Source organism: Bidens hawaiensis, unplaced genomic scaffold, assembly GCF_021521415.1.
Source record: "Bidens hawaiensis isolate Kalapana, Puna unplaced genomic scaffold, B.hawaiensis_p1.1 tig00419565_1, whole genome shotgun sequence".
Lineage (NCBI taxonomy): Eukaryota > Viridiplantae > Streptophyta > Magnoliopsida > Asterales > Asteraceae > Bidens > Bidens hawaiensis.
This window is the reverse complement of record NW_027506838.1, coordinates 235,340-249,046: the sequence shown is the minus strand read 5'-3', so window position 1 is coordinate 249,046 and position 13,707 is coordinate 235,340. Positions and strand designations below refer to the sequence as shown.

Genomic DNA, 13,707 nt, shown 5'->3' with positions numbered 1-13,707 from the left:
GATTCGGTGTTTTTGTTTAGTTTTGGTTAGCTTTTCGGTTGCATTTCGCTTTTTTTTGTTTCGTTTTGGTCGTTTTGCTATTTCGGTTCAGTTTTGTTTTTGTTTTTTTGTTTCGTTCTAGTCGGTTCAGGTTTTTTGTTTCGTTTTGTTCATTTTTTGGGTTTCGGATGAGTTTTGTTTCGCACGTGATAGTTTGGGTATTTTGAATTAGATAAATTTTGAATAACTTGGATATTTTGTTTTGACCCATTCTAACTTATAAATGAAACTCACTTGTATATTTTCAACCCATCCTGACACACTTGAAGAATTTTTATGATCCATCCTAACCCATTTAACTTTTAAAATTTATCCATCTTGACCCAAAACAATCCATTTGGGTTGGGTTTGCCACCCTTAGTGGTAGCAGTGGTGTTTGATGATGGTGGAGCACTGGCGACGGAGAGGTGGTAGCATACCGGTGATGCCTACATATGATGAAGAAGACACGATTTTGTTTAGGGTTTCTTTTATATCTAAAACCCATATTTTTTCTAAAAGCCAACATTTTTTCTTAACAAACCCAAAATGTTTCTCAAAAGGCTCATATTGTATTTTAATTGATTTTATTTATGTTTTAATATCTTAAAAAAATAATTTTAAAAGGTGATGGTTTGGGACGGCTACAAGGGTTATGAAATAGAATTGGATGATTGTGTGAAGAAATGATAGACGCTAACGTGGATGAGAAAGTGTGAAAAAAATGATGAAAAGTGGTTTAGGATGTAGAATGAGATTGAGACCATTACCACCACCCTAATGTTTGCAAATTTAACTGCACAAACACGATAAATAGAGGACTCGTATACATGAAGCAAAGAATGTTGTTTGTATATCCAGCGACTATAGCAACCATGTAATTCATATCGTTAGTGTTATATCAAAAGTCTTGTGTTTAATCTTATTTCATTACCATTTAAGAAAATGTAATATCTATCTCGTAATTAAGACTTTTTTCTAGTAAAATCTCACAGAATTAGAGGAACGCCCGCTTTATTCATTAACCTCATACGTAAGTTGTATCCTCGAGGTTACATCCACATACCGCTAGAACAAATGATTATTAAGATTATAAATTTCTTTGACTTAATTATGGTCTTTGTTCCTTTGGTTTGATGAAAACCTCGGTTTCAGTTCAAATATTGTTGGCCTACGAGGCTACGACACTATATAGTTTCAAGTTTTTGACATATCCCACATTCTTTTCAGCTATACTTTTAATATGTTTATATAATAAGCGTGAGTCGTGAATGATAATGGTAGCTAATGAAAATTATAACTATAATGTAAGTGTAGGAGATAAACTTGTTTGAGTTGTTTGAGTTGCTTGCATGCCTTTTCTTACAATGGTTTTGATGTTTTAATGAAAACAAACTAGAAGCAAAATGTAGTGGATTAAATGGGCCAAAATATAATGAATTAAAACAAAATGGGTCAAAATATAGTGAAATGAAATGGGCATACAACATTGATTTTTAACCTTTGAAATAATCAGCATTCGTTATCCCCCTTTTAAACGAACAAACGAAAGCAAAAAAATTAACTTTTAATTTAACATTTTAGAGCAAGCTAATTGCCATATAGAGCCCTAATCCCTTGGACGTCGTCGAAATTCAATCCTTTTGTTACTCCTGATGTAAAGGTAGGCCACATTATTGCATTTTCGACTTCGCTATGAGCAAGTCCATATAGGTATCCTATTTCATGTAAAGCCAAAGTCTCAATATCATAAGCATTTGGGACCGCTCCAATCACCCAACTTTCATCCGCATCGTAGTGGAACCTTCCATCTGTAGGGGCAAAAGCGTGGGCCAATACTCCACCACGTCCGTCAAAGGGAGATCCATCTCTGTGAGATCCACGTGCAAAACTAATCTTTATGTCTGCACTTTGATACGTTATAGCTCGTGAAAATGTGAAATATTGAGAAGCAGTAGCCCATTTGCTAAACGCCCGTACAACAGGAGGCATGAATCGAGTAGGGAAAATGTGAAATATTGTCTGCACTTTGATACGTTAGATGCCTTTTATCTTTAGGCAATTTTGGTCTACTTGAAAAAAATTGATAATGAGAGACCGTATGTAAAGTTTTGTCACTATGTTGATGAGTTTCCTTATCAGGAAATCAGGAAATCCACAACGAGGCTTGACCATCTTGGACACTGTTGGCGCATCAAGCGTTCTAGTGGCATTGAGATGATAAAAGACTTGGTACGATTTGATGGCCTCTTCAAGCTCGTCGTCAAAATTGTCTTCTTTAGGATTTGTGACATTGGGGTTGCTTTGGTAGTTTAGGTATCCAAAATGACTAAGGTAGAGTTTAAGGTCATGAATGCCTTTTACTTTGTCACCTTTATGACACCCTTGCATGCTTTTTAGAAACTCAAAAGGCGATTGATTCGTGCTATTATCGAGTAAGCCATTCGGATGTAAATGTGAAAAGGTAGGTAGAGCAAAGAGCAACAGAAAGACAATGCATAAAAGTGGAAAAGAGAGTTTTGATGCCATTGTGAAGACTATGTTCAAAATGTTGAGATACGTTTCTAGGATTTAGAAGCTCTATTTATACAAGTATACAACTATTCTTAACTTTTTTTTTCATTTAATATTAAATTTTTGAAATTTCCAAGATGGTAACACAAGGTTATTATTTTGTATAATACTAAATGACTCACTCTATTGATATTTGTAAGAAATAGCCAACAACATGACTTCCATAACCAAGAAAAATCTACATGTCCGCGGGAAGTTATTTATAATGGTAATTTTTAAATCTTGTTGCTATTTGTTTTAATGCATATTGTTCAATCGGTTGTTAATATATCGATAGTATGATAGTAACGTGTTATTCTTATAATTAATACAACTTTACAAGGTTTAATCCACTTGCAAAAGATAAGAAAAGGTTCATGGAAAGTTAGAAATGCAAGGTTTAATCCACACTGAAAACACCAAGTCTCATCTATATATTTGGATTATCAGACCAATTAATATCGGTTGGCAAGTACGATAGTGTTTCTAAGTTTATAGTATTCGGTAATGTACTTGTGATATGGTAGGCTAGGGCAGTCCACTGGTTAGAGCCGTCCCCGAGAATATAGGGTAAAAAATTATGGGCCCGGAACATGTAAAAAATAGGGCCTAGAAATACAAACTATACCAAATTATTCTTCAAAAAGTGTTCGGCGGTCACCTCCCCTTGGGCCAGCCATGGCTATTTGTTATACCCCAAATAGTATTAACTTCAAAAAGCTTTCGGTGGTCACCTCCCCATATGGTTTGAGTTGTGTTTGCCGTAAAAAGGGATTAAAAATTGAATACTATTTGGGGTATAACTTATAAGCGTTAACATCTGAACTTGCCATTGACTACTGTTTGCATGTTTTTCATGTCTTGCATTTTGTATCTCCTCAGCCTCTAGCTAAGTTTTTAAATTTTTATTTTGCTTGCCATTAAAAAATAATTAACATCTGAGCTTAATTAAAACAAGCCAAGCAAGCGCCCTTACCCTGGCTCAAGATCTAATCTTTTTTATCAAGCGAGTTACAAGCCACAAGCTTTTTTAACACGTTTTATTATTTGTACTGTGGTTGACCATTGATTGAGGTTACATCAAAATACAACTTAACATAAGAACTTGTCTATGACGTGTAAAAGGAAACTCATAACAAATTGTTTGTACTACGATGACATCGTCATGACAACATTAATTTAACCTCAAATAGCATATAACATGAATGACTAATTGTTAGTTTTACTAGTTTAATTGAATATGACAATGTAGAGTAATTATTAATCAACCAATTTCAAATACCATGAAATGTGAAAAGTTATACAAATTTGCTAGGATGACTTGGACCGAATCTTTTAAATTCTTACGAGAAGTACTCCTTGGTAGTTGACTCCTTCAATCAGAATTCAAAGTGACTTTTTTTAAAGAAAAAAAAAAGAAATAATTAGTCTTATCTTTAAATACTATTAAAGCAATACATTCTTCCACATGGCATTCTACTAGCTTGTCCACCTAGGCCTCCAACTCACCATATTTCCATTCTAAGAGTCTCTCTAATGATGTCATGTGTCATATTAACCACAAACCTAAAATACATAACCCGCTCCATTTTCCATAACCCACAACCTATGCAATCAGTCATTTTTCTCTCTAACCTCTTCACGAACATACTAACCTTAATTCCGCCGCTCATGTTCAACTCTAATTCTGGCGCTCATATTCCGACTTCTACATTATTCACGATCAATTTTTAAGCTACCATGTTATTCTTCACTTCCATAGATGGACAGGTCTCCAATCGTTTGGATTTCGTTCAATTCACCGTTTGTCAGAGGAGATATAAGGTTTTTTTCCTCAATTGATGACTCTTATAACAGATTTATTCTCCGATGAATATATTAAAGGTAATTAACAATCCATTCTTGCGCATATTGGTTTAATAGTATAGTAAGATCCGATGAATATATTCCGGCCACTTTGTTTTGTTATAATATCCGATGAATATATTCCGGCCACTTAGTTATAAGCAAATTTTTATGTTTAATAAGATTTTCCAGTGGTTATTTTTTTGTTTAGTGAATATTTAGAATTGAATTTCCGTTCAAATTCTTAATTGTTTTCCGGCCAGTTTTTTATTGTTTTGTTTGTCCAGTTCTAAAATTATGTCTACTTTATGTTTTTTTTCTATCCAATTTTTTATTTTTTTCTTTACTAATTATTAAGAAACATAATTTCCGTCCAATTTTTAATATTTTTCTGGCCAATTTTGATTCAGTACTCTTTAATGTTTTTTTGGGTTATGATCTTTAATCTTTAATTTAATATTCCTGAAATATTAATTATAAAATTACTAATTTTTTATTAACATTTACTAATTATAAATATACTAAATTTACTAAACTAAATATAATATTAATTTTTAAAATTAAAATACATATTAAATTATAATATTCACATTCCACATATAATTTATTTTAGAATTTAATAAAGATATTAATGTACATAACTGATTACATTATTAGTTGACCTTTTGACTATAATTTGAAATTCAAATTCAAATTATTACTGACTATATTTAAAGGTTTGACTAAATTAACTATAATTAAAGAAATAATTTATGTTTTTATATAATATTAAATAAAATTATATAACCGTATATAATCATTAAGTTTCTAAATTTTTATTAATATTTACTAAATTATAAATTTAGTAAATTTACTAAATCATAATTTTGATTTTTAAAATTAAACAAAAAAGTATAATATTGATTTTCCAAATATAATATATTCTAGAAGTTTCTAAAAATATTAATCTATATTAAATTAATCCGTTATTATTCCAGAATTTTATAATTTAATAATAATAATAATAATTGACATTTTTACAAAAATTTGAAATCAAATATATTTAAAGGTTTGACTATAATAACGATAGTTAATAAAACTATTATGTTTTTTATTATTGTTGTTATTATTTCATTCCTAAATTAAGCAACTTATTATTATTAAATATTAAACGATTTTGATTAACCTTAATATTAAAATATTAAATTTATTATATAATAATACATTCTAAATATACATTTTGAATATAATCAATCCTTTATTTTAAGTAAAAAAAAATTTACAATAAACCCCTTTAATTATATTCAAACTTATTGTTTAGTCAAATATTCAGTTACCTACTATATGCTAATTGATATCATTTCAATTTTACAATTATACCTAAATTATTTCTAATCTATATTCAGTTATTATCTATAAATATATTGCCTTGAGTTATGCATGTTGTTACGTCTAATATCAAATTTCATTTATAACAATTTCTATGTTACGAACTTTAACAAAAATAAATTATTGTCCAATCAATATATAACATACATGATGAGTAGGCAATTCTTCACACCATTTCCATCATCGACCCCATAACATACCCTCCGCAATGTATTTAATGTAAATAACCAAATGACCCTTTTTTTTTGCTATGTAGTAGGCATGCGGAGTTGGTGAAGATGACCCATTTGGATGGGATGCCACAAATATCTCCATTAGTTCATAGCAAAGGTTGTGGTGCGCATAACCCTCTATATCTATTAGTCATGTTGTGTTGTATCATTCGATTATAATAACAAAAACAGTTCCATCTTGATTTATATTTTTTGTTTGGAACTTAATTGCATTTCAAAATTTTATTATCTTTATGTTCTTTTTGGTTTTTTCGTGCATAATGGACTTTGTGAAACAAATGCTGCAAATGAATTCTTTATGAATAATCTTCAAGTAAGTATATATATGTACTATATTATTTACACTTGATTTGGTTTATTCTTATATTTGTTTAGTAAGTCTCATAAAGCAAAGTTTTTCCATCGACCAAAATCTTTGCTCACATCTTTGGATATGTTATATGATGATATCATTAATTTTGAGAATTTGGTTGAACTCATTTACAATTTTCTATTACTAGGCAATAGGCAACTTCAAACTTAAAATATGTGCAACAATTCAACGTCAACTGCAGGTACTAATTAGACACATGGTTTTTTATTACTTGTTTTTCTTATATTTATTATTTTAGAAATATGGGCAACTTTGTGTGGTTTAAATGGTACTGCTTGGAATGATGCATAAGCCTTTTGATTTCAAAGTTTTTAAAGTCTGACATTGGTAATTCTAGAAAGCTAGCCTTGGATTTCTAATTGTTTAAAACTGACCGGTTTGCCCATAACTGGTAAACGTATCGGGCCACCTTTTAGTTTTCAAAATCAACATATGTTATTATTTATTATTTATCCCAATTAAACTAATTATGAATTTCTTACGATTATATTATTAACAGTCTCTAATTATCTAGATATTGTTATATGAGAAAAAATTGTTAAGGTGTTTATTCGTGATCTGAAATTATATAATATTACATAAAATTATATAATAGTATATAATCATAGATTCTAAATATACTTTGTTTTATGATCAACCTTTTATTTTTCCAAATATAATATATTCTAGAAGTTTCTAAAAATGTTAATATTTTATTTTACACTAATCTTTTATTTTTCACTAATTTGAAATTCAAATATATTATAATGTTTGACTATAAAAATGATAATTAAGGAGAGAGTTTAATGTTTATATATTATTCTTATTATTATTTCATTTTTAAATTAAGCAACTTAATTGTCTTTGTTAACTGATTTTGATTAACCTTAAATATAGTAAACCATTCTAAATATACATTTTCAATATAAATTCTTTAGTTATTGTTGTTAGATTTAATACAAGTAGTAGATGGCCAACACCTCTTTACACTTTCTAATAACTATAATTTGGAAGTTAAAATTTATTGGTTCTATATAACAACTTTAGTAATGTTTATATGTTACTAATTATTATACATGTTGTTTTTTGTGGTTTATATTTTATATAATTTGCTATTGTGTTGTAACAATTTTCAGGTGTATTAGGAAAAGTGATTTTCTTTTGGTTGAAGTTTTCAAGATGTTGATGAGGTTTAATAGCAAAGAACATTATGAGTTATTTTGTTGATGTGTAATGGTTGTTATGCTCAAATTAACTTCTTGTAATTTGAAAGTTTTAATATTAAGACAATGTAAATCTATTTATTTTTGGTTGGTATGGTGATATGTTTTGTGACAATGTAAATCTATCAAGTTTTAATAGTTAAAGAAATATATGTTTGTTTAAATTGATGTTTAAGTTAATTATGTTTAGTGACATGTTATTCCACCCGCGTGTCACGCGGGCTATACCCTAGTTAAACCATTATACATTTATACTACATATAAAAAGAAACTTAAAGCTACGGTAACACTACTACAAAAACAAGCATAAGATGTGATAGGCAAAACACAAAAAATGTGGTTCAACAATTCAACCACACCTTCTGACATAAAACGGTTTTTTAACTAAATTATCACATAAGGTGCGGTTCACACGGATACAAAAGATGCGGTCTAACAACAACCGCACCTTTTGATAGTGGATTAGAAAAAAGATGCGGTTCACTTGGATATTAACCAATTCCCAACAGATAATTAAAATTCAACTTTCAAACTAATTAATCTCTTATATTTTTAAACTAGCTAGTCTCTTATATATTCTAGCTTATCTATTTATTTACTTCCAATTAACTTCACAACATCCAATTGGTACGTAACTCAACTGCCATTAACATGAAGATATATTTTTAGTTTTAACTTATACTTTTATGTATTGTTAAATCTATTTTGATGTATATAGATATCAAGTTTGATTTGTCTAGTGATCAAGATATATCATTCAAATACCAAGAAAATTAATTAAGTTATGGAAAATTCTAAATTTTATTGCATTTACTGTTGATTTGTTTATAAGTATGTGCATATATTTTGTAATATGTATGCGTATATAAATATTTATGCCTATTTGCGTGTATATAATATATATACATATGTGTGTGTAGAGATGCAAACGAGTCAAGCCCGAGTTCGACTAGGCTCGAGCTCGGCTCATTTAGATCTTTATTTGAAAAGCTAGATCTCTCTCCGGGGTCGCCTCATTTACTAGATATTAATTAATGGTTGGTAAATAGATATATTATAAAAATTATAGGCTTGTTAATTTTGGCTCGCGAGTCGGCTCGAGCTCAAAAGGTGAAGCTTAAGCCTGGTCTTGTTTATTAAATGAGCTCATGTTAAGGCTCATACTCAAGCTTACACCATATACAATTTGTATATATATTTGTACTTTTTTTTGAACGACCAACTAAGTAACGCCGGGTACTCCATACGTGGCCCCCATTGGCCAAAGGTAGCCCGAGTCGGCCACTATTCCGGACGGACGAAGCCCCTAGCGGTCCACCCTATTGAGGGATTCACCGGATAAAACCCGACCCCATACCCGTCTAATGGCACGACAGCTAGGAGCCGGTAAAACCGGGTGAGATCGGGACTCGAACCCTAGCAAGCCAGAGTCATCCCTTATATCTCCCATATAAATTGGTGATAGTGAGGTTTGATCCCCCTACCTCTTACTAGTAAAGTGAGTGCTCTACCATTGAGTCACATCCAATTTATGTATATATTTGTACTAGCTTAAGAACCGAGTAATACACGGGATTTATCAAATTTTAAATAAATAAGGTTAATTATTTAAAAGAAAGAAATCAACAAAATTAAAGGTAAAAGATAAATCAAATACGTAGTATGAACAATAATAATTTTAAAATATAAAATTTACAAATTTGAAAAGATCTTTTTATATCAAATTTTTGGATTAACTTACTTACAAAGATGAGTACAGAAGAATAAGGATTGTGTTACATAGATGTGTGTAGATATATGGACACAACAAATCAAGAACCAAAGTTTGTATTGAATTTTGGATAAAATCAATCTATTGAAATTAACTAATACGAATTGATGGATAATTTATGTATGAATTCAAATTTCAAGCATGATTTATGATTGCTTTTTGATTACTTGGGCTAATTTTAATTACTTCCATATATACGTATTATTAAAGAATGGAGTTTTAATTAATTTTGTGTTTGGCTATTTGTTTCTAAATGCTATTTTATTCAATTGGTGTGTCATATATAAACTTTTAAAACCTTTAATTCGGTTTTGTTTTTTAATATTTTTAAAATAAGTAACAATATTAGATTATCAAACACTAATATCATGAGTTTATAAAATATTTTTGATAATGCTTCTAAAAAAAGTAACCTATTTTTGGTAACCTTGGTATTAAAAAATCAATTAACTATTTTAGAAATATTTTACATCTTTATTAGTGTCACGTGTCATAAACTTACTGGTTCCTTTTGTTATATAAAAAGCTTTTATGTTTGATCCTGCCCTGTGTATGTGATTGTATATATTTTGTTCTCTGTATAACTATATACATACTTATGATTATTTGTAGGCACTATATATATATATATATGTGTGTGTGTGTGTAGGGGATGCAAATGGCCGAGCCCGAGTTTGACGCTCGAGCTTGAACTCGGCTTGTTTCGATAAAAGTCGCCAAAGATTCTCATTACGATGTTATAGAAGGAATTTGGGAATTTGACTATCATGGTTTCAAAATTCCTTTGTTCAAATGTAAGTGGGTGAATAACCGTACAGGCGTTCAAGTTGACAAATACTTGTCGACCTTGCAACTCACAGCTATAAATCTGAACCATTCGTTATGGCCAGACATGTGTCACAAGTTTTCTATGTCAAGGACCCGAGCAAAACAAGATACCATATTGTACTGCAAGGTAAACGACGCATTCTTGGTGTTGATAATGTTGTTAACGAGGATGAATACGACCACTTTGATGATCTTCCACCATTTCGACACTGAACCGGTTAATTACGATAACTTTGTGCACACCACAAACTTACGTGATGACATCAATGGGGTTTACATTGATAAAGGTTTGATATAATCAATTAATTAGTATAATTTATTCTTATTTTTTAGTATAATAGGCAGTTTATTATTTTTTTATGCAGAATAAACAAGAATCATCATCATCGTACTCAGTATATCCCACCAATAGCAATGCTATGGTAGGGTCTGAGGAGGGTAAGATGTAGACAGCCTTACCTCTATCCCATAGGGATAGAGAGGCTGCTTCCGGTGAGACCCCCGGCTCGATAGTAGTTTTGCATCAAGCCTTGGACATAAGGCACATGGCACTCAATCATCGGGACACCGGCTGATCGGTGCATGTGCCCTTGTCTTTCGGCTATCAACGCCACCACATGATGCCTGATTAACCTTCCGCTACTTTTAACGTTATTTTCACGAGATTAGTAAAATAACGTCAAAATTAGTGCAATTTTACTTTTGCCCACCCGAGGGTTCACACATATATACATTATATGCGCGCACCGCAAGCAGGGCGTACAGAATAAACAAGAATGATGAAGATAAAAAATGGCGTGTTTGATTGTGCATGTTAATGAGACATTGTCAATTGTTTGTATTATTTCATTTAAACCTTTTATTTATCGTACTGAGTTTATTAATTCTATGATTAAAGTTTATTGACTCCAAATGCAAATGAACTTCATTCGAATTTGTATCAAATTAATTAAGTCGTCTAACTTATTTGAGCCGAGCTCAATATTTGAACTTTCTATTCGAGCCAAAGTTCAAGCTTCAGTAATATTAGACGAGCCAAACTCGTTTACACTATTAACTTTTTCTTACTTAATTCCCTCCTAAAAATTTTACCTATTCCCTCCAAAAAAAAAATTTTACTTTCCCACCCAAAAAAAATAATAACTTCAATTAACAAAGTAATTTTCACACAACCCACATAACTCTCTCTACAAAACTGCCATTAACCCTACCAAGCTTCACCGTCGCCGGCCGTAGTCAGCCTTAACTCGCTGTCCTCCTCTTTCACATGTCGTCCTCAACCGTAACCCTCCGTCCTCCGCCATCTCTTCCCGTCCTCAACCCTAACCCTCTGTCCTCCGCCATCGCTGCCCGTCCTCAGCCCTCACCGCCGTCCTCCGCCCTCACCAGCCGTACTCCACCCTAACAGCCTTCACCGGTCGTCCTCCGCAGCCTCACCAGCCGTACTCCACTCTAGTAAGTTTATATATTGCTCTTGAAAATAAAGTTGAACACTAATATTGTCTTGTAAATATTGTTTTTGCTCATGAAAGTTGTAACATCCTAAATATTATAATGTTAATTAAAGAAAGTTACGTTTAGTGATTTCGCGTTATTAATTAATTAATATCGAGTAAAGAACGGATCATGGACTTAGATTAATTAAGATGGGTTAACTGAGAATGGGCCTTAGGTCCATGGGCTTTAAGGGATATAAATATACCCTAAACCAACCTAAAACCCTAAACCCTCATTCATTTCCATCTTAATCTCTACACACTCCAAACACACACACACACACACCATATACGGCCGGCGGCCGAGAGGGAGAAACGAGCAAGATCCGAGAGAGAGTAAACGTTAGTTGGTATTAGATCTTATTACACGAGATCTAGAGTGCATAAACAAGCTAACCAAGATCGAACGAGCGCAAAAGGTATGTTCTTGACCTTTAAAGTTTACGTAGTATTGAACGTTTTTACCATAAAGGTCCAAACTTTATGTCTTTCCGGGCTAAGTTTTACCCGAACTAGGCCATGGGAATAATCGCGGAGTTAGTTAACGTAATATCCAAGAAATTCTCGATGAAATAAGGGTGATTTTGGTGATTAAGATTGAACAGAGACGGCAGCTGGGCAACTTCGCCTGCAAGCCATAACTTCGCCTTCATGTAAGTTCGCTTGCAAGCAAGTTCGCCTAAAGCTAAGTTCACCTAACTGTAACTTCGCCTGGTGATAAGTTCGCCCATGATAACTTCGCCTAAGGCTAAGTTCGCTAATGCTCAACTTCGCCTGGCATATGTTCGCCTAGGGTTAACTTCGCCGATCACTAACTTCGCCTGAGTTTAAGTTCGCTGAATGCTTAACTTCGCTTAATGTTAAGTTCGCTTAACACTAAGTTCGCTTACAGTAAGTTCGCTTAATGTTAAGTTCGCTTAATGATAAGTTCGCTGGAGTTAGCAAATTAGAAAGTAAATTAAAAACCTAATGAAAAATGTGTTAAGACAGTTAATGGAAATAAAATTTTTCCAAGCTGATCTGGCAGCTCGACCCCAGCTCGACCCCAGCCAGGGGCTCTGCCCCTTGAACCCTGCTAGGGGCTGCCGCCCCTAGACCCCACTGCCAGGGGCGCTGCCGCCGGACCCCCGTTCGTTGTGGGTTATATAAAGATAGAAATACAACATGAGTAGTAGTAGTTAATTGATACATGTAAATATTATATAGTTAGCCGTGCACAGCTCAAGAAGGGAATAACGATTAACGGAGAGCGTAACAGGATTCAGGTGAGTTTCTAGCCTCATTTATGTGTTATGTTTTCGGGGCTGTGTGCATACTCAATATGTTTGTTAATACGCTTATCCTAAGAGATAAGTGTATGCCTTATGTGAATAATGTGAAATGTATGAATGATTGCCTGATGGTACGTGAACGATCTTCGGATATTGCACGTACTGTCAGGTTGTAACGCTATGTATAAGGTAAGTATGATATGTATGCTTATGTGTATGAATGTGATAAAGTTAATAAAAGAAGCAAAGGATGGTTGTATGGTTGTATGGTTACGAAGAGGGTACCGGGCCCTAATAATACTCGAGACATGATATATGGTTGTATGGTAACGAAGAGGTGTTGGTGCATTTTGTGACCGTCGCTATGCAATTCTGACCAGCGGAACGCCACAGGCGAAGTTAGCATAACTTCGCCTTAGGCGAAGTTGTAACAACTTCTGCCATAGGCGAAGTTAGAAGCGAAGTTATAACAACTTCGCCTACTGAAGCCCAGGCCCGAGAATGTTTTATATATATATACGTGTGTCTTGTTTAGGTTAAGGAATCCAGAAATTAGTGTGTGTTTTGAGCAGTTTGTTTATTTAGAGAGAGTAAGAGACAAGGAGAGTCGTGTGAGACGACCCGAGGTAGAGCTCACCTCGGGTCAGTCGTGTTTTCTGTATGGTTACGGTATGTAACGTGTTTGTTTGATTATTATATAAGAATCTGCAGATTTGATTATCCCGTTCTTGTATTTGTTCTTGTATTTG

General features: G+C 32.6%; 1 pseudogene; it reads right to left on the bottom strand.

Annotated features, from left to right (window-relative positions):
- Positions 1-1,551: 1,551 nt before the first annotated feature.
- Positions 1,552-2,905, bottom strand: LOC143618633 (metalloendoproteinase 3-MMP pseudogene; annotated as a pseudogene).
- Positions 2,906-13,707: the final 10,802 nt, after the last annotated feature.